The sequence below is a fragment of the Mustela nigripes genome, chromosome 12 (assembly GCF_022355385.1).
Source record: "Mustela nigripes isolate SB6536 chromosome 12, MUSNIG.SB6536, whole genome shotgun sequence".
Lineage (NCBI taxonomy): Eukaryota > Metazoa > Chordata > Mammalia > Carnivora > Mustelidae > Mustela > Mustela nigripes.
The window spans coordinates 85,275,663-85,297,110 of record NC_081568.1 but is presented as its reverse complement, the minus strand read 5'-3'; the positions used below and the strand labels follow the sequence as shown (position 1 = coordinate 85,297,110).

Genomic DNA, 21,448 nt, shown 5'->3' with positions numbered 1-21,448 from the left:
GGACCTGAATCCAGTTGTTAATCCCCTTTTTAGAAGGAGATTTGTATTGTCATTTCTAACTTAGTCTTCTCTCGCTATTTGGAATCATCACCCAACTGTGACTGTCCCTGCTGACTAGCAATATTCTTATCCTTCTGTGTATTACTTTCAAAGATAAAATTCAGGGTTTCTTATCCTAAAGAACGGCTTTCTGTCTTGTTTCTCACGGCCAGCAGAGGGCGCCAGGGTAAGGCTCACAGGAGTGTGAGAACAGTGCACTCCCAAGAGGTGAAAGATCCCCTACCTCTCCAGAGAAGTGACATTTCACCCGAGGGTTTCCCAGCACACACACAAAAGGGCTGAGAAATAGAGCTACATCTCCTGGGACCACAGGTAAAATAATCTTGATCTGGGACTGAGAAGAGCTTTGCAACCACATCCACCCCTGGCTAGGGGAGAGAAAGCAGGTTAGTGCTTCTTTGAGAATCATAAAAACAAAAGGAGGGAGCGGCAGAATCCTGGATCTGGGCCATTATTTGTCATCATCACCACAAAACTTGGGGCTAGGGGGTGGCGAGCAGAGATATTCATGAGATCAGGAACAAATCAAGCTCTATGGTGATAAACTTTATATGGATATTATTTTATCACTTGTCACATTTTTTTCCTGTTCTGTTTCTTCCTGTTCTGTAGATAATCCCAAAATTGTATAAAAGTAATCTCTTTAACTTAATAAGGTGTATATTATAGTCCTACATACTACTCTGTGAGTTTTGAATGGCCAGTGTCTGATGATAGAAAATTTATAAAGTTCCCTGGCACATTGCAATGGCATCATCAGCCAGTGTCTCTGTGCTAAAAATTAACTTGTGGGTCAGTTTTACTTCTTAATACTGGGTAACGCTGAACAATAAAAAGCTATGGTAAAGCTATCATTTTCAGGGAGCACACAAAGCAAACCAAGGACTACAGATAAATACAAAATTTGGTCCTTGAATACAAGAAGCTGATTGCCCTGCTAGGAAGATGTGCATGGCCCAAAAATGTACCAAAGAAGTATCAGGTAATCTATTTAATGGTAATGATGATAATAATACTAACTACTGTGTATTGAGTGCTTACTCTTTCCTAATCACTGTGTTAAATCCTTTTATGTATCTTTTCTCACTAAATCCTCAAAACATCTTTATGAGGTAGGTACTATTATTATTGTCATTTTAAGGATAAGGTAACTGAGGCACACAGAGCTTAAATAACTTACCAGGATTTTATTCCAGGCTGTCTGACCCCCAAGACCATGCCCTTAAAGATCCAGTGATCTATACTGCCTCAGGAGAACAGTGGGAGTTCTAAGGTAGGAGATAGGTGTGGCCTAGAAGAGGCCTTCTTGGAGGAAGGCTTGGGAAGAGTGAGGAGTGTGGTTTTGAGGATGATGTGGAGGAGAGGGAATGAGAGCACACAGAGGCAGAGAACCGAAAATGCTCAAGGCAGTTTGGGCTTCCAGGAGTAAAACCGCTGTCTGCTGTAAATTCTTTGCGCATGTACGTAAGTGAACGGCAGATGGTTGCTTGGGAAAAGCAAGTTGAAGTCAGGTAATGGAAGGACCTCCTAGAATAACACCTTCCAGAAGCTAGGGTTGAAAAAGGTAGAGCTGGAGCCAGGATAGACAGTAAGTAGATCACTTCAGTTATTCTCCATGTGAGGCCATGAAGGGAAGTCCTTGAGTGGTAGGCAGGAAATGACAACCGGAGATGAGCTGTCCCCAGTGGGACCTGGCTAAATTCTGGTCCCAGGCACTTTATATTCTAATCCCTACCAGGAAGTATCAACCACTAGTATATTTTACAACTTTGGCACTTTCACCTAAAAAACAAACTATATCTGGCAGGTACTCCATATTTTTTTAAGATTTTATTTATTTCTTTGTCAGAGAGAGAGAGCATGCACCAGCAGGGGGAGCAGCAGTCGGAGGGAGAAGCAGACTCCCCACTGAGCAAAGAGCCCAACGAGGGTCTCAGTCCCGGGACCCTGAGATCATGACCCAAGCAGAAGGCAGATGCGTAACAGACTGAGCCACCCAGGCATCCATTATAGTACTTTATTACTTTTTTTTTCATATACCTGTCCCTGTCCCAGGTGGGCTTAGAAATTATCACCATCATCATCATCATCACCATGTTACTGATGGGGAAACTGAGGCTCAGAGAGAACATGACTTACTAAGAACCTCCCAAATAGGACATAACTGAGACAAAGCTCAGATCCAGATCATCCTACCCCAGGACACTCAGGAATGCACTCTGCCAATGCTGACTGAGCAGCCATAATACACCATGTGCCTGATGTTGGGTGTCCAGAGATAAGTTACTCTACCCACTCCTTAGGGAGCTCACAGCGTTTAAGTGAATAAGCAAAACAGTTGCTAACAATAGGTGGGAAAGTCTGTTCCAAGCATCTCAACATTTGTAATTGGGATGACTGTGTATATAAAAATGTATATATAAAAATGCACTTTTTGAAAGTAAAAGGTTAATTAACAGGCAGTTTATTTCATCTCTCACTTCATGCCTGGGAACAGCTGAAAACGAACAGCTGCCCTTCCTACTGAGTGGGATCAAAATATGATGAGTCTGATCTGTACAGTTTGCCAGAAAGTCACTCTCACCACTTCAGTCACTTCTTTCTGAGTAGAGAAGGCAAGTGCTGACTGTTACCAGCCCGCCACCTGCTGGAGCCAAGCAGAACTAACCCGAAATTCCAGGGAAGAGGCTCACATAGGCAATCTAGTAAGAATGTTCTCTTCTTTGGACCTTAGAGTGTGAGTTGACACGCCATAGTTGCTCCCAGCCACCCTTTTCATTGGTTAGCTTGGTGAAATGGGATCCTGAGGAGGCTTCTGGGAAAGGAAGTCATAAAGATTTTGTAAGCTGTGGCGTCAGACAGATCTAAGCACATGCCTAACTTGGCCACAGCACTTGCTATGTCATTCAGAAAATACTAGTCAGCCTCTCTAGACCTGTTGCGCTGTCCATAAGTTGAGATTCCTAGCCATCAAATGTGTGTTGAATGAATGAATGAAGAGAATGCATGAATACATTTTTGGTCGTTGGATTAGGGAAAAAAAATAAATACATATATTCATAATATCAATATTTTTATAATTATATATATATATATATATATATCACCTGTTGTAGCATATGATACCAAGGCAAGAATAAATGGTAGCTAGGAGGTATTATCAGTAGAGCAGCGTGGTAACCAAAACCAAGTTCATATGCCTGACGTGCGGCAAAGCTGATCACTGAGACAGACAGGAAAGGGTTTACTGCAGAGAGAACTCGCTGTGGAGATGGAAGGGCAAGCCTCAAATCCACCTCCCCTCACTGGGATTAGAGCAAGTTTTACATTTGTAACGATTGGGATTATGCACATGTTGGAGAAAAAGGTGGGGAAATAATAATAATAATAATAATAATACTATCCATGACGAAGGATGGAGCATCCACATTGAGCAAACATGTGTGTAACATACTTCCCATATTCACTTTGGGGTGGAGATTGAACATTGAAATGCGGCAAAAGTTAAGGCCCTGACATCAGGAGGTGATCTGTAAAACAAGGAGAGTGTTGTGCTCATTCTCCCAAAGTTGGTATAAACTGGATGGGGTCTAGAACTCCTTATCTCTGGGAAGGAATGCAGAGCCTAGCTTGTTCATAGGCTAGAATCGTATTCGTGACCTTGGTCTGTGTCAGCCCAGGCCTCTGTGGAGACAGCTAGTGGATTTGCTAGTGGGGTCTGAAAAGAAACAATAGCTGATTAGGGAGAAACAAGTCTCTGGAAAACAAGCTTTAAACTTTCTGTTAGTTTCAACCTCCTTAATCCTATGGGGCACGATTTCAGAAGTTATATAGGAATACAAGTCTAGAGGGAATTTTTGGAGGAATAACCAATGGATTCTTGCATTTCAGCTTTATAAAAATTCCAAAAACCAAATTCTTCATGTTGCAGATGAAGAAAATAAGGCTCAACAAATTCAAGTATAGTAGACACCAGTGGTTATCTACGTAATACCCTCCTTTCCTTTGGGCAGAGTTCACTTTTATTCAAATGCCCATATCTCCCCAGGTGGCTTTGGCTTAAATAGTTTCTGTAGGCCAGTCACAGGAATCCCATCCTTCTTTTTGGAGATTGGCTTAGGTGGGAACAAGGGACCTAGTTATGTTCAACAAATCATGAAATGAGGTGTGCTGGGGGGATCCTAGGAAAGGATTACTAGCTAGTAAAAAGAGATACATAGGAAGGAAAATTTCCATTTTTTTCTTCAGGTGTTGTGTCTGGATGTAATTCAGGAAATCAAATAGCTAAAGACAATACCAATACGTAAGATGACAGAGTAGAAAAACAGAACCTGCATTGTGATGTTATCAAGCTTTTGAAACAAGCAATCCTACAGAATTTCTATCCAAGACTTCTTAATATACAAGATAGTTATTCTTCTTTTTAAGCCTTTGAGGCTTAGTTTCCTATTACTTGCAATGAAAAGCTTCTTAACAGATTGATTAAGTAACTTGGTGAAGTTCACACATCTAGCAAATAGCAGATCTACCTCTTAATTTCCCCACCCTTCTACCCACACCCTCACTCCCAGTTCAGGTCCTCTGGACAGGCCTGTGAGCACAGGAGTGGGAACCCTGAGCAGCATCAGGACCCTCGTGCCTGGAGCAATTGTATAAAGTCTCTGGAGACAGCAAATCCAGCTAGTGACTGAAGAGTTACTAACTAGAAGAGGAGACAGAGAAAACTGGACTGAATCATTCCTGGGATGACTCTTGTAGCCATTCCTGTTCTTTATACCACGTTCTTCCAGATCTAAGAAACCCACTTCCTTAAGAATTTCCTATCTAGTCTTGGGGTGGCTGGGTGGCTCAGTCAGTTAAAGGTCTGCCTTCAGATCAGGTCATGATCTCGGGGTCCTGGGATTGGGCCCCGCATTGAGCTCCACATGTAGCTCCTGGCTCTGCCCCCCCCCCACCCGCCAACACTTGTGCTCTCTCTCACTCACTCTCTCTCAAACAAATAAAATCTTTTCAAAAAAGTTTTTAAAAAAGAATTTCGTATCTGTTCTTTTCCTCTCTGATTCACCCTCCCTACATTGCTTATAAAACTTTCTTGCCATGAATTCTTAAAAGAAGACTGCGCTAAATTACTCTTATCACAAAGTTCTAGGACAGTTATGGTTACAAATGCTTTTACTTTTGATCAATGTTGAACACTGCAGATATGCCCAACTAAGAAATAAAAACAGGACAACTTATTTTTAAAAACAATTTTCAGAGGAAAGTTGTGGAGCCATACATGGTTTCGGCTTTTTTCCTTCAAAATGAGTAGAAGGCAGCATGAGTTCTGATTCATTAACTTATCGGGGTTAATCATTTAAATATAATCTTCAACATGTTTTCAAAGGTTAGGAAGCCATTTGTGCGTTGTCAAAGCTCCATTTCCCAGCACAGTTCTTCCTGAATGAATAATAATTCATCTTTTCTTGTTTTCCCCTACATCCCACACTGACCTCCAATCTTAGATGAGAGGGACTCTCATCTGGGGAAGGGACTTAGCACAAGTTCTGTTTTGTTTTCCCAGAAAAGTAGTCCTGCTTTGCCCAGCTGTAGCCGGCATCATACTACCACTGTCTTCAAAAACAACCTAAATATTGCACAAAATATCTAAAGCAATTGTCTGAAGTCTCTGGAGACAGCAAATCCAAACCAGACTTGAAAGAAAGTTCATAACCTGAGTTCCACATTCTTCCCAGAAATTTTCCTACAGACATTTGCAAATTGCAGAATGGAGGCATACAACCAGAGTCTCCTTGGACTGAAGAGGCAGAAGTCAGAATTTGGAGCAGCTTGGAGTTTACTACCAGGGGATCCAAGTCTTGGAGGAGGGAGGTGAGCAGAGAAGGACACTGAAATTCTGCATAGACATCCCCTCTGAGATCAGAGATCTCAGTAGTACTGGGGAGGCAGAAGTCATCACGAAAGCCTTACTAAGCTTGGTATAAATCCCAGGCTTTGAACTGAAACCTCAGAAGAGTCATGCCCTAAAAATAAGAGGCATGCTATATGAATAAGGACCAATCCATAGGAGTAGGAAAACACTGAAATGGACTAGCTCCAAGAAGCTAAAATCAAGTTTTCTCAAGATCTTGACTATCTACCTGCCAGAAGAAAACAACCTTGGAAGAGGATGACATTATCTCAAGTCTTTATAATTTTTCATTGATGTCTGGCATATAACCAGAAATGATGATGCATGTGAAAATATAGGGGATCAAACTACTAAAATCCAAGTTTAAAAATATGGATAATAGAAAAAGAGTTTTAAGTGATTCAGATATTGACATTAGCCCACAGATAGTTTAAAATAACCATGAGGGGCGCCTGGGTGGCTCAGTTGGTTGGGCGATTGCCTTCAGCTGAGGTCATGATCCCAGAGTCCTGGGATTGAGCCCTGCATTGGGCTCCTTGCTCAGTGGGAAGCCTGCTTCTGCCTCTCCCACTCCTCCGCTTGTGTTCCCTCTATCGCTGCGTCTCTCTCTGTGTCAAATAAATAAATAAAATCTTTAATAAAAAAATAAAAATAAAATAATCATGATTAGTATGTTCAAGAAAATGTAGGAAATGGTAGAAGAGAAGTTGGAGAATTTCAACAGGAAAATAAATCTGTTTTAAAAAGAAGCAAACTGTAAAATTTTAAGAGCACCAAAAATATCAATTATAGATCTAATGAAGGATATATAGTAGTCCTGCACTTAAAATTACAAAAAAGTACTAAGAGAAGTAAAAGGAGACCTCAATAAATGAAGGAAGATAACATGAACATAGGATTCAAGGATGTAACATTGTTAAGATATCAGTTCTTTCCACATTCATCTCTAGGGTCAGTACAATCCCAACAAAAATCTTAGCAGCTTTTTTAAATTGGTAGAAACAGACAAGCTACTTGTAACCCGTATATGGAAATACAGAGGATCTGAAAGAACTGAGGCAGTCTTGAAGGAGAAAAACAAAACCAGATATCAAAGCTAGAGTAATTAAAAGTGTGTGGTATTAGTATAAGAATAAACAGTAGACAGTGGAACAGAATACGGTTTAACAGATCCACATCCATATGATCAGTCACTTCCTTCATGACAAGGACACCACAGCAATTCAGTGAAAGAAGGACAGATGGCCTTTTCAATAAATAGCACTGGCTCAAATGGAAAAAAAGGAGCTTGGCCCTCACCTCAAACCATATATAAAAATTCATTCAAGATGGATCAAATTCTTAAGGTTGAAAAGTAAAACAACCAAACTTGTAGAAGAAAACATGAGAAACATCTTCAGGACCCCAGGGGAGGCCACAGTTTCTTAAATAGGACACAGGCAATTCTGATAAATTGGATTTAATTAAATTAAGAAATTCGATTCAATAAATGACACTGTTAAGAAAATAGAAAACCAAACCCTAGATTGGCATGCACACACACAGACATCTAACAAAGGATTTATATCAAGAACATCTTTAAAAAAAAAAAAAAAAGATTTTATTTATTTATTTGGGAGAGAGACAGTGAGAGAGAGCATGAGCGAGGAGGTCAGAGAGAGAAGCAGACGCCCCGTGAAGCTGGGAGCCCGATGCAGGACTCGATCCCGGGATCATGACCTGAGCCGAAGGCAGTCATCCAACCAACTGAGCCACCCAGGTGTCCCTATATCAAGAATATCTTTTTAAGTGTTTTATAAATCCATAAGAAAACAATAGCACGATTTTTAAAACTGGACAAGAATCCTGAGCAGGCATTTTGCAAAGATATCAAAATGGTCAAATTGCAAATGAGAAGGTGCTCAGCACCATTACCCATGAGGGAAATGCAAATTAAAACCACATCTTGAGACCATATGTTGTTCATAGTCCAGAAACACCCGTATTTCTCCTGGAAAAAAAACAATTGCAAAACCACAGCTCTAAATACCAGGAAGTGAATTAAAATAAGTGTGAATAATTATAAACAGCCTGGTTTAATTCAAAGAGTGAGGTTTCTCTTAAAGGTTTTCATGTTGCAGTGAAATGAATTTTAATTCCCCGTTTTAAGTGCATAAGAAACTTTCACCAGCCTACTGCAAAAAGTGAAAGCCTCTCACAGAAACCTCACTCTTGGAATTAAACATGACTGTTTGCAATTATTGAAATCTATCCAAATTCATTTCTTGGTATTTAAAACTGTGGTTTTAAAATTGCTTTTTGATGAAGAAATGTCGGAGAAACCTGAGTGCACAGCCTTTTAAAATCCCTCTCTGAGATGTGGGACTTGAGTGTCAGTAGATGTAATAACAGTGCAAAAATGTGTCTATTTAGTGAGCCATGAGAAAATCTGCTTATTATGGAGCAGTGAGAAAAACTAGTGTGTGGACATGCACGGCACAGTGAAAATATGCACAGTTTACAATCTCTGGGAATGAAGCCTAGGGTTGGGTGAACTGAAGAGGTGTGAGAAGCAGTTTGGGCCCCACATCCACTTGGTTCGCTGTAGCTCTGGCCCCTCGCTGCCCGCTGCTCTTCCTCTCCGTGTCACTGGTTCTCACAATGGTGATGTTCATGATGTGTTAGTACAGAAGTTTACACACCACCATACAACAGCATTTTAAAACTTTTTGTTCTATGTTGGTATGTAATTGGTTTCCTTTGCAATTCTGTGCTTTTTATTTTATGCATTTGTCCTGATAAGGAGTCCATAGGTTTTACCAGGCTGCCAAAGAGGTCCTTGACACGCATAGAAAAAAAGATGAAGTTCCCGCCTTAACTCATTACTGACTTATTACTTATTATGCATTATCACATAATGTGTTGCTAAACAGGTCTTCAGATGTCCAGATACCTCGTCAGGGCTAGAAGCCCCATCCTTCACAGAGCCTTGCTGAATGGCTTGCATAAAGTCAATGCTCAAAATGTTTTTTGGTTTATTAATAGTATAAGTCAGGGCTTAGGCCTGAAGTTAGACTACCTCAATTCAAAATCTAGCTCTTGAACTTTGGGCAAGTGACTTAACTTCTCCAAACCTGAATTTTCTCATCCACAGATGAAGCTATTAATACTACCTTTCTCATGTGGCTCCTGTAAGAATTAAATGAAAAAAAAAAAAAAAAAAACACACATAAAGAGCCTGGCCTAGCATCTGCCTCATAGTAAACTCTTAATGCAAATTATTTGTTAATTAGGAACATATTTTTATCCATGAAAGTTTTGTGTGAAATACTGTGGCCAGATAGCAACTAGGGATCATGGGACTTAAAGGGAATTGAAAAGGTGAGGGGAGATCCAAAGGGCCAGGTTAACTCCAGAGGAAATTCAGATTTGAGAGCACAATGAGACAATCAGTGCTGATAGGCTGACTCACATCTAGTCGTAGACATATCTTTGTGTTGAAAAGTGTGATCAAGTACTCCTGTCCCTCACATTGCCCAGTTCTCAAAGTTGCAGGTCCTTGGCTAGGAGATCATCCCCAAAAGGCACCTGTGATAGTTAGCCAATGTTGGTTTCCACCCACAGAGCAAGAGTAGGCATGGACCAGTGGAGACAACACTGGCCTGGGTCATCATACCTCTGTGGCCTTGGTTTCTCTTTGGTAAAATCAGAGTATTAGACTGGTTGTTCTCCTGATGTCAGGATACACGAAGGAATCTGCTTATTTCAGAGGATGATTATGTTCTAACCGTAGAACTGGGTCTTAGAACAGCTAACCACCGGCACCTGCCTCACAGATGCTGGCCTTGAAGAGGAAGGATAACTTTCCAAGAGGCAGGAAAGTTTCTGAACACACAAGTCTTGCTCTGGAAAGTAGTCTAGAAGCATAATAATGTGAGAAGGGATAAAATGTACCCTTAGTTTATACCTATCCATACGGAGAAATTGGACTGAAAAATACTTCTCCTTTCTGATTATTAGGAGTTCAGGTATACAGTAGGTCTAAGAATAGGCAGCTCATTTATGAAGCATGTTGGGATAGTGAATAATGGCACCAGATATCAGGCGGGTGCTCAGTGAATATCCAATACATACTTCCTTTTTTATTTTTAAGATTTTATTTATTTGAGAGAGAGAGAATGAGAGAGAGAGAGAGAGAGAGCATGAGAAGAGGAGGGTCAGAGGGAGAAGCAAACTTCCTGCTGTGCAGAGAGCCTGATGCAGGACTCCATCACAGGACTCCGGGATCATGACCTGAGCTGAAAGCAGTCGCTTAACCAACTGAGCCATCCAGACGCCCCCAATACATTCTTCTCCATCAGTGGTCAGTGAATGATCTTCTCTAAAACATCAATCATTCTAACTCAGCTGTTTGGTGTTTCACTGAGAAAAACCTAAGAATTCTGATTTGGACCTCTATTTGTACATGGTCAGCGTAGAACTTAATACACAAGAGTATGCTTGCATGCAAACAGAATTACATGAAAAGCACTTAAGGATGCTGATTTCCCCTTGTGGAGATTATCGTTGCCAGAGGGGGAATTCAGAAATCATCATAGCCACCTCTTATTCCCATCAATTATTAGTTGCCTGATAATGAAAATCACTTTTCTCACATCTCAGTTTATCAGGCAAATAGTGAAAGCCTCTCCCTGTATGTTCTTTCTCTCTTAAGTTATAACAAAGAGAATATATAATCAAATGACGACTCTATTCCTATGCCCATAGTATTTTGGTTTGTTTGTGTAACTGGATGAAGCAAAGTTTAAGCCTGTTGTCTGCTTGGAGATTCAGAGATTAATTGAGATTTAGCTCTTAAAAGTTATTGTTTTGTTTCCTAAAACCTCACCATCCCTAAAATCTCATGCTGCAAATTAAGATCTCTTTTTTCCTTCTATTTCTCAATTTGGATTTCAAAAGAATGTGTTTCCCTGAGGGAAAGGAGGGGAAATGTCAGAATATAAACTCTGGAAGCTTACATCCTGCAGAGAGATGAAATGTTCCACCAAGCAAAAGTTGCCTAAAGGCTAATACATTGCTACACGTAGAGCTTCCACAGCACATCTCTACTGACAAACTGGACAAATCAGCCAAAGTAGGACTCAGGCATGGTTTTACCCAGAAACATGCAGCCTAGGTCCATATGATACCCAAAAGTTGGTTACTTTAGGGACCCAAAACCTACCAAACCAGTTGTTTAGCATAATTTAAATCAGATACAGTACATAACAGTTTGGCTAAAATTTTTAATTCTCTGCTTTGTGAGCTTAATATAAATCTGTTCGCTCCAATGCCACTTTCAGTGGAGAAGAAAACAGATATATTTTTAATTGTGTCTCACAAAAAGATTGTGAAATCCAAAAAGGGATTGCTGGGTATCAACTCAGCATTTCAAAACTGTTATCTGGCACAAGCTCATGTGAAAACATCCTTTTGGACAACGTGTAAAGGAAACCCCCAAACCTTTGATGTCACTAAATTGTTGATGCTGTACTCATGCAACCCGAACGTCGCCTCGACCAGCAGAGCAATAATCCAAACTTCCTTATTTTTTCTTCCTACAAATGAAGGAAAATTATTTTCTCTGACAATTATTGGTTGAATTATCAACTCTCTGAGTGTGTTTGTAAAATGAGGAGAGTTAAGATAATTTTTTGCTCTAATGTATTATATGATTCTATTCAGAATTTTTTTCAAGACATATAACAGGAGGAGTTCCGGGGTTAAGATTCTCATGAGAGGAAAAAGAGATTAGAGGCAGAGCTAGAAAGAGATTAGATACATTATAGATGATACCAGAGAAAAAGCACACTGGCTTCAAGCAGGAGAGGATTTCATCTAAGCCCCATTTCTTTATTTAAAGGGTCAGATCTGGGTCCTGTGAGCAATTTCATCACCCTACCTTCATTCTTCCTTCAGGGACAAAATCCTTCCAAAGCCCCTGGGTTTACTCATTCTTGCTCATAAAAGCCTGACTTAAAGGCTCAGACACAGGACCTCTGTTCAGGCTCTGTCAGTGTCAGAACCAACCTGGATAACTGATACATTAGCATACAAATAAGAAGGCATGAGTCTGAATGATTTGCTGGGAAATAATTCAGTGTAGTTGAATAAGTATTAGGGAAGCATCTATAATGATCAACAGTGTGTAGAACAGAAGAGAACTTGGCCCAGTTCTCGTGATAACAAAGTTCCCCCTTCTTTCCACCATACCATTTCCTCCCACTCTGCCCCCAGAATAATCCTGGCTTCTGAAGGGGTAGAAGGCCTGAGATATGTGGAAAATATTATTTGAGCTTGTCTATTTTTCATAGCAAACATTACCAACCAACTCCACCAGCCATAGGTGCAGCCGTAGGGGAAGTGAATCCTAGCCGTTCCCTCAGAACTGGTGTCCAGTCAACACGGTATCTGCCCACAGGGCCTTTGCTGAGCAGTTATGGAACTGAAATTTAAACAGACCAAGGAAAGACAGGGTGGTCAGGAAGGAAAGAGCAAATATAGGCCCCCCACAAAGCATGCTGGGAAAAGTGCTTCTCCCTCTTCTGATTTTCACTGAACAAACTTTGAAGAGACATTAATATCTTGGGATCTATCCTGATATCGTACAGCTTGGACTCTGATTTTTTCCTGTGAAAGGAGTCAAAACTCTTGGAGCAATGAACTCCAAAAATTCTGAAATTATGCTCAGTAGTTTCCTTGGAGACCTCTAAAAGCAAGGCTTTGATCAATCATGGGATATGGCAGAATATGCATCCAGTTTCAAAAGACCCACTCTTGAGAAGAACCCGATTACAGAATTTATTGAAAAGGAAACTGGTATAAAATATGCAGAGCTAAAGGATGTGCTTCAGACCGCAAGTGCTAGAAGAATTCAGTAAGGTAGCTAAGACAGTATTCATATATATCAAGCTCTTTAGGCACTGGGTAATTTACACAGTGGTATGCTGGTAAATTAGCTCTCTAAAAAACAAAAAGTATTCCTCACTGGTAGTATTTGCCAATTTCCACGGTGTAAATATTCCCACCGTTGCTAATTTCAAGCTACCAAAGTACCTCATAAAATTCCTCAATACTTCACAGTTATCTCTAGAGAGCAGGTAGGTGCTGACTTCAGTGCACCACTGTTTTGCTATCCCATTTTATCCAACAGCATTTTAAGATAAGGGCCACTATTATTTCCAGTGTACATATTGGGAGAAATATAATTTGCCCAAATGCACAGGACTAGAATGGGGGCAGAACTCTGAAGGAAACTCAGGCTCTATGACCCTAATAACATCTAGCCATAGGCTGTACTCCTCCGTTAACCTAAAAACCGCCACAGATATTCCAGGTGGTAATCAATCCCCACCTCTGCCTCACCTCTATGACGGATACATTTTTTGTGGCCCCTTGGGGATTCAGTTAATATTTATAGGTCTTTACTGCCCAGGAGAGTATCTTGGTGTAAAAGCCCAATAAGTAAATATTTTACTTAGTACTCGAAATATTTTTTGGCCCCTTGCTACCTAAAAAATGGGCCAACCAGCAGCAGCATCTGGGAACTTGGTAGAAATCCAGACTGTTTCTTACTTAGATCTGCTAAGTCAGAAACTGTCCCGTAAGATGATCCCCAGATGATATGTATGCCCATTAAAATTTAAGAAGCCTCGCTTTAGACTACAGCAATCAAGGCGGGGCTCTCATGTGCCAAGAATGTGTCACATTGTATGTTGTTTTGCAGTTGGCAGTGACAGGCACTGACACAACACACTCTATCCTATCCCATCCCCTTTGTGGTCGTTAGGGGTACAGTCTGTGGTCATAAAACAGAGAGACTCCACGGACGGAGACTCGGCCTCATTAGCACTATTCTGAGCAAACAGCCACAGACTTCTCTTGCATTAACCTGCTTAGTAACCTCAGATTTTGTTTTTCTAATTCTACAAAAAACATTGGAGAGCCAAGTTCAGCTGGCTTCCTCACAAGGATTTCCTCTCAGAAAAATTAATGCAAAGAAAAATAACTTCTAAACACTCGAGAGTCTGTCAGGAAGTGGTGGGGAGGAGTGAGCCTGCTGGAGCCAGACCTCTCTGATGTGCTAGCTTAATTCAAACCACAGGACTTCATTTGAACTTGGCCAATCATTCATGAGTTGAAAATAGAAGGAAAGGATATGTGGCCAAAGTTAGAACTTTTAAAAACACTTTTGAGATGTTCACTAAATTCGCCATCCACACATTTTAAAAGCACTGTGGGTTGGGTTTCTATTATGTTTCGTTTTCTGTTTTCCCAAGCCATCAGGGTGCTGAGCAAACGGCCACAACCCAGAGGCAATTGAAGGTAAATCCCTGTGGATCCCAGTTGAGATACAAGTCTAGAAATGAAACAAATGCAGTTCAGAAAAAAAAAAAAATTAAAGATCTATTTGGGGGACGCCTGGGTGGCTCAGTTGGTTAAGCAGCTGCCTTCGGCTTGGGTCATGATCCCGGCGTCCTGGGATCGAGTCCCACATCGGGCTCCTTGCTCCGCGGGGAGCCTGCTTCTCCCTCTGACTCTGCGTGCCATTCTGTCTGCCTGTGCTCGTTCTCTCTCCCTCTCTCTCTCTGACAAATAAATAAAATCTTTAAAAAAAAAAAAAAAGATCTATTTGGGATTTTAAAATAAAGACCAAAATTATTCATGCTCATCAGTGGGTACCAGGCTAAATACATCCCACTGGGATAGCAGGGTGAAAATTCCCTTCCCGTTTTTCATCTGACCAAGGTAGAGTAGCAAGCGTGCCTTCTAGAGGCCAGAAGAGCAACATTATTCAACAGAAGGATAGAAGGAAAAGCGTTCCATCTGCCCAGGTATGGGGAGGGTTACTGTGTTCTTACAGAGGGTGGTCCTTCAGAGATATTTCTTCAGGCTTCTAGTGACCAAGAATAGCATCCCAGGACTCTGAGGTGCCAGGAGGCCACAAAAGGTAGCCTCATAAATCATCCTTACACTGAAAGCTTCTTATTAATAGGAACCACATGCCTATTTTGGTCACCACCATGCCCCCAGTACCAACAGCATTGCCTGGTACCTAATTAATGTTCATTAAATATTTATCATATGATGGATGAATGAATAAAGCCATTGCTCCAGATTAACCTCAGCATGCTAGAAATGCCTGATAAGTACTCACCATGATGTGCATGAAGGTAGAAGGTCATCTGGTAGCCTGGGGCACCTGGCTAACTCTGTCCATTAAGCATCTGCTCCTTGATTTCAGCTCAGGTCATGATCTCAGGGTCCTGGGATGGAGCCCTGCAATGGGCTCCCTGCTCAGGCTCAACAGGGGAATCTGCTTCTCCCTCTCCCTCTGCCCCTTCCCCTGCTTGTGCTTTCTCTGTCTCTCTCTCTCAAATGAATAAATAAAAATCTTTTTTTTTTTTAAAGATTTTATTTGACAGAGACAGTGAGAGAGGGAACTCAAGCAAGGGGAATGAGAGGGAGAAGCAGGTTCCCTGCTGAGCAGGGAGCCCAACGCCGGACTTGATCCCAGGACCCCAGGATCATGACCGGAGCCAAAGGCAGATGCCCAACAATTTAGCCATCCAGTTGCCCCAATAAATAAAAATCTTTAAAAAAAAAAAAAAAAGTTAACAGTAGCCTGGAAACTAAAAATAAAAGGAAAACATAGCACAAAGTCAGAAATGGGACTGTGCAGACTGGGAAGGGAGAAGAGGGGCGATCTCTGGGGAGTCAGAAGCCTCCATCACCCAATTCGCCATTTTGCCAAAAGTTGGATTTGCCCATTTAGACATTTAGCACTGAGAATTAAACAAACCAATATCTATTACTGGCTACGGTGAGCATAGCACTCGTTTGGCACTGTAAGAGATAAAAGACCTATCATTCAGCTCAGGTCTTCTGGGAACTTAGAATTTAGTTGCAAATGGAAGTGTAACATGATCATATAACAATTTTATAAAAACACCATGCAAAATATCAATATTTTATGATTAAGTGCCAAATGTAAAAATGTCATGTTAAATGTTAAAAGGTCAAAGAAGTCTTTATAAAGGAGATACAGTTTAAACTGTAAGAGTCCCTGTCACGTAGTAAGTGCTAAATGTTTGTTTGTGTGAATGAGTAAGTAGATGAGTATTAAAAGGTACATGGTATAAGCTCAGAGCAACATGAAAATTATTTTAAGAATAATAAATATGTATATTATTATTATTATAAATGTATTGTTTGTGTGTATATATATGTGTGTGTATGTATATATATTTTATAGGGAGAAAGTTCATATTGCTGCTTCCTGAAATGAGTGGGTAGAATGTAAATAAATGGTTGGAGATCTGAAGTGACAGAGACCATCAATTTTCCATTCTTCAGGATTTCAGACAAGGATATAGTTCTGAGTAAAACACTGGGATCTCCTAAGTGTACAGGCTATCTATCTTTAGGAAAGGTCCAGATAAGCTTCTGGACGGTGTTCACTTATTTCAGAAGTAGTTTAGAAACCCCTTGACTCCAGGGATAGCACCAAGGACGGTGGTCCTCTGGTCCACAGTTCTTTTCTGCAGCTGATAATGTTCTTGAGCAGCCACTGTTTCTTCATCCCCAGTTGGGCTGGTTCACAGAAGTATCTAATTGAGGATCTGGTGGGAGAGTAGCATCAGGGAGGGAAGTGGTGTGGGACCGGAGGGGACGAGGGGGACATGGGAGCACGGGGAGGTAGTGAAGAGAAATGCACTCCACGGAGAAGCAAGCCCACTTCCACAGGGACACAGGCAAAAGCAGCCTGCACACTGACACCACAGGAAAGTGATGCTTGAAGGGTGGGTGACTGACTTGTCGTATAATGATAGTGGTGATGATGAAAATGATGACGGCTTCTTGGGGCTCTTCAGGGCTCCATGTTCTTCAGTGTAGCCCTGTTTCCTCTCTTCCTCTACCCTCTTCCAAACTGTGCCCCATCAGTCCTGCTGGAAATTCGTGATGCAGCTGAGCCAGTCAGCTAAACAACCTTTCCTTAAGATGACATGGAGGCCTATAAAATAGCAGGGTACGGTAGAAATAAAATGCAAGCCACATTTGTAATATTAACTTTTCTGGGGATGCCTGGGTGGCTCAGTCAGTTAAACGGCTGCCTTCGGCTCAGGTCATGATCCTAGGGTCCTGGGATCGAGTTCTGCATTGGGCTCCATGCTCTGCAGGAAGCCTGCTTCTGTCTCATCCTCTGCCTGCCACTCTTCCCGCTTGTGCTCTCTCTCTGTCAAATAAATATATAAAATCTAAAAAAAAAAAAAGAAGAAGAAGAAAGAAAGAAAAAGAAAAGTCTTTATAAAAGCACTAATCCATTCATGATGGCTCCACTTTCATGACCTAATCGGCTCCCAAAGACCCCCACCTCTAAATGCCATCATACTGGGGATTAGGTTTCAACACATGAATTTGGGGCAAAAACAAACATTCATCTACAATGAACACTGTGGAAAAAATTATAAAAGAAACTTGAATTATTTAAGCTGGTATTAATTAAAATTATAATTGAAACTACACACCATGCATCTTAATGGAAAGTTCTAAATAAAGAAGTTGTTGACCTAAATACTTTAAGAATGTGAAATGCTGGTTAGTTTTAGCCTTTAAGTAGATTTTAAAATAACAAGATTCAAAAAAATTTTGTGCCAATTTCCATAAATTTAAGTTTAATCTAGACTTAGATGCCATATTGGCATTATAAAGTTGAACTTGCTTACTAAGGGGGAGAGAGAAAGTATTGAAAGTTTTGTTTTAAAAGCTCCAAGGACTTTTGGCTTCATGATATTTTATTTGTTACAAAAAACTACAGGATTTAGCAGGTTTGTGGTAGAGAACTATATTTGTTCACTTAAAGTTATACCCATGTTTATTTTGAGAGATTAACTTTTCCCATGAGTATTATGAATAATTAGCCTACTAACTGATTTCTTTAGCCTAGTTTTAATTAACTCAACCAGGAAAAAAGACTATGTGTATTCTTCTATAATCAGAAACAAACCTAATGGCATTTTTTAGTAATATAGATAAGTGACTTCAATACATTTCTTTAAAACCAGTGCATGATCTCAGTTTTCCATAATAGTATTTTATGTACATTATTGGGTCTTAATGCTTGCAACAACACTGTTGTTGTTTTGTTGTATTTTTTTAAGGATTTTATTTATCAGAGAGAGAGAAGGCGCACAGTGGGAGAGTGAAAGGGGGAAGCAGATACCCAGCTGAGCAGAGAGCCCAACATGGGACTCAATCCTAGGACCCTGGGATCATGACCTGAACCAAAGGCAGATGCTTAACCAACTGAGCCAACCAGGAGCCCCCACTGTGAGTATTTTTTTTAAAGATTTTATTTATTTATTTGAGAGAGAGAGAGAGACAGAGAGAGAGAGCATAAGAGGGGAGGTCAGAGGGAGCAGCAGACTCCCCATGGAGCTGGGAGCCCGATATGGGACTCGATCCCAGGACTCCAGGACCACGACCTGAGCTGAAGGCAATCGCTTAACCAACTGAGCCACCTAGGCGCCCCCACTGTGAGTATTTTTGATCTTCATTTGTAACTGTGGTTAAATGATTTGCTCAATATCATAAATGTACTAGAAATGTGCTTAAGCTGGGACCTAAACTCAAGGCTGCCTGATGTCCGAGTCCCTGAGCACTGCTTGTGCTGCCCCTGTACAGCTCTCCCTGTCCTAATTTGAGCACATTGCAGGAAGAGCTCTGGTTTTGCCGGAATGAAATGTAGAGCTACCTACAATTTTCTGTGAGTTCTCCTCTGGTTTATAGCACAATCAAAATATCATTAAAATCTGAAATTCTCAAGTAGATGATTTCTTGTTTATATGGGAAAGTTTCATCGTAAGTTCTTACCAGAAGGTTCTTAGCATGGAATTACCCCAAAGAGTGACAGTTAATTGGGTCCTAATGTAACATTATCAGCTTTGGCAGGGAGAGTCATTCAGTGATGTTCATTCTCAAAGTATTCAGGGCAGTTCTTCATTCATTAGCACCTCCTTTGTGCCCTGCTCTGTGCTAGACTGTAGGGACACAGAGTGGACAAAGCAGACAAGGGTCGGGCCCTTAGGAAGTTTACCCTCTAGTGGAAAAGGGTCTTAATTTAGGTTTCTTTAGCAGCAGACCCCGAGACAATTCTAAAGCAAGTAGCTGGTTAAAAAGTGCAGGAAAATGCTAGTAGGAAAGGGGGAAATCACACAGGGAGGGACCAGCAACCCAGCAACTAGTCTTCTTAAACCAGTTAACACAGGTGGCAAGAGCTTAGTTTTAAACGGGAAACTTAGGGAAATGGCATAAAACAGCACACCGCAGAATCATTACATCCAAAGACAATGCAGCTGGTGGGTATAGACCGGCTCCCAAGAGTCACTGGTTGAGGGCTGCTATTGGTTAGGGAGGGCATGAGTAAGCCCCGGAACTTCTGACCTACCCTGAGAGCTAGCAGAGTGGTCTTCTGAATTCTGAAAAAAATACCCTCAAACCAAAATACAGACATAGGCATTTGAAAGTTGAAAGTGAAGCACATTGAAAAGTCTGGGGACTGACAGGATCAGCTAGAGGGAGACAAATAATGAGGACCTAACGAAGTACAATTACAGATGGGGCAATCGTAAGAAGGAAAAATGAGCTCATTGTATTAAGTGTAACTGGGATGGGGCAGGGAAGTGGCTGCTGCTTGGGGTGGAATATGGAGATCAGTAAGGCCTCTGAGCTGAAACCAAGGATAAGAAGCAGCCTGGTGTGGAAGCCCACTGATCCCAGGGAAGAGGGATGTAGACCTGCACTACAAGAAGTCTAGTGCCCCTCCAGGAACTGCTTGTCATCAGTCGGAGACAAGGGAAGTACAAAACTGAGAGTACTTATAAATGGAACCTTTTAGAATCAGTTACAGCAATTTGACATCGCCCCAGCCTTGAAGCCTGTGATGATGGATTTGTCTCCTTGAACATTGTGTAGACTTGTTTGGGCGTCGTCCAGCTTGCATGGAAATTCATAGTAGAAGAGTGTGAAATATGTGATATTTTAAGGTTAGCTTGTCAACTATTACCGAAAAGTATATAAAAATCTGATATAAGCCTTATTTATTTTTTTAAGCCTTATTTATTTTTAAGACTTGCCATTTTCAGTTTAATTTTTAACAAATGTACCTTTAAATTTAGGATAACATTGTTAGTTTAATTATAGAGGTAGAATTTGTATTGTTGACTCTTTCAGCTTTATTGAGATATGATTTATATAATCACCCATTGAGGTGTTTGGTTATACAAATTTGACAAGTGAACACAGTGTGCGACCATCACCATGATCAAGATACAGAGTATTTCTATCACTCCAGAAGTTCTCTCTGTATGCTTTGTAGTCTGTTCCCTCCCCTGAGAAGCACTCCTTTGATTTCTGTCTCTCTACTTACTGCAAGAATGCCTTGTAAGTGGAGTCATGCGGTGTACAACCCTTTGTATCTGGCTTCTTTCCCTCAGTGCAATGCTCTTAAGATTCATCCGCATGTTGCATGTATCAGTACTTCTGTCCTTTTTATGGCTGACTAGTATTCCATCATCATGGGAATGAACATTTGTTCATGAACATTTGCACTGTTCCCAGTTTTGAGTCATAGTAAAGCTGCTATAAACAATCATATGTATTGTGAAACCAGGTATTTTCATTTTTCTTCACAGAATGCCAGGGAGTTGGATCACTGAGCCATATTTATGTTTAACTGTCTAAGAAACTGCTGAGTTATTTTCCAAGACGTCAGTGGCCATCTGCAGCCTGCTGGAGAGCCCCCATCCTTTCCAGCACGCAGTGCGTTGCTAGCTTTTTTAAAAGCTCTCCCAATAGGTGTGTGGTGGTATTTCGTTAAAAAAATATGATTTTAATTCATATTTTTCTAATGATTACTAATGTTGAGCATCTTTTCATGTACCTAGTTGCCATCCATGTCTCTTCTTTGGTGACATGTCTGTTCAAATTTTTGCCCCCCTTTTTTTTTTAAAGATTTTATTTATTTATTTGACAGAGATCACAAGTGGGCAGAGAGGCAGGCAGGGAGAGAAGGGGAAATAGGCTGCCCGCAGAGCAGAGAGCCCAATGTGGGGCTCGATCCCAGGACCCTGAGATCATGATCTGAGCCGAAGGCAGAGGTTTCAACCAACTGAGTCACCCAAGTACCCCAAATTTTTGCCCTTCTTAAAATGGGATTGTTTTCTCTTACCAAGTTTTGAGGATTCTCTGTATTCTGGATACAAGTCCTTTATCAGATATGTTTTACAAATATTTTCTCCCTATCTGTAGTTTGTGCTTCCATCATCTTTCAAGCACTTCTTAAAGAGCAAAAGTTTTAATTATGACAAAATATAATCACAGGGGCCATAAGTGATTGAAGAAATAAGTTTTTAGGGGTGCCTGGGTGGCTCAGTGGGTTAAAGCCTGTGCCTTCGACTC

At 40.9% G+C, this 21,448-nt stretch overlaps 1 protein-coding gene across 9 annotated transcripts in view; it reads left to right on the top strand.

The window, feature by feature from the left end:
* The first annotated feature begins 284 nt into the window (after positions 1 to 284).
* Positions 285 to 21,448, top strand: part of ANKRD55 (ankyrin repeat domain 55) — a 114,213-nt gene continuing 93,049 nt past the window's right edge. For 5 of the 9 annotated variants that reach the window (XM_059417893.1, XM_059417888.1, XM_059417892.1 and 2 more), the window contains exons 1-2: positions 285 to 446; positions 18,151 to 18,319. The gene's annotated coding sequence lies outside the window, so the exon portion shown is untranslated. Of the gene's footprint in view, positions 447 to 18,150; positions 18,320 to 20,682; positions 20,846 to 21,448 lie in introns of all 9 variants that reach the window. The other 4 variants (XM_059417894.1, XM_059417890.1, XM_059417887.1 and 1 more) reach the window with 3 other exon arrangements.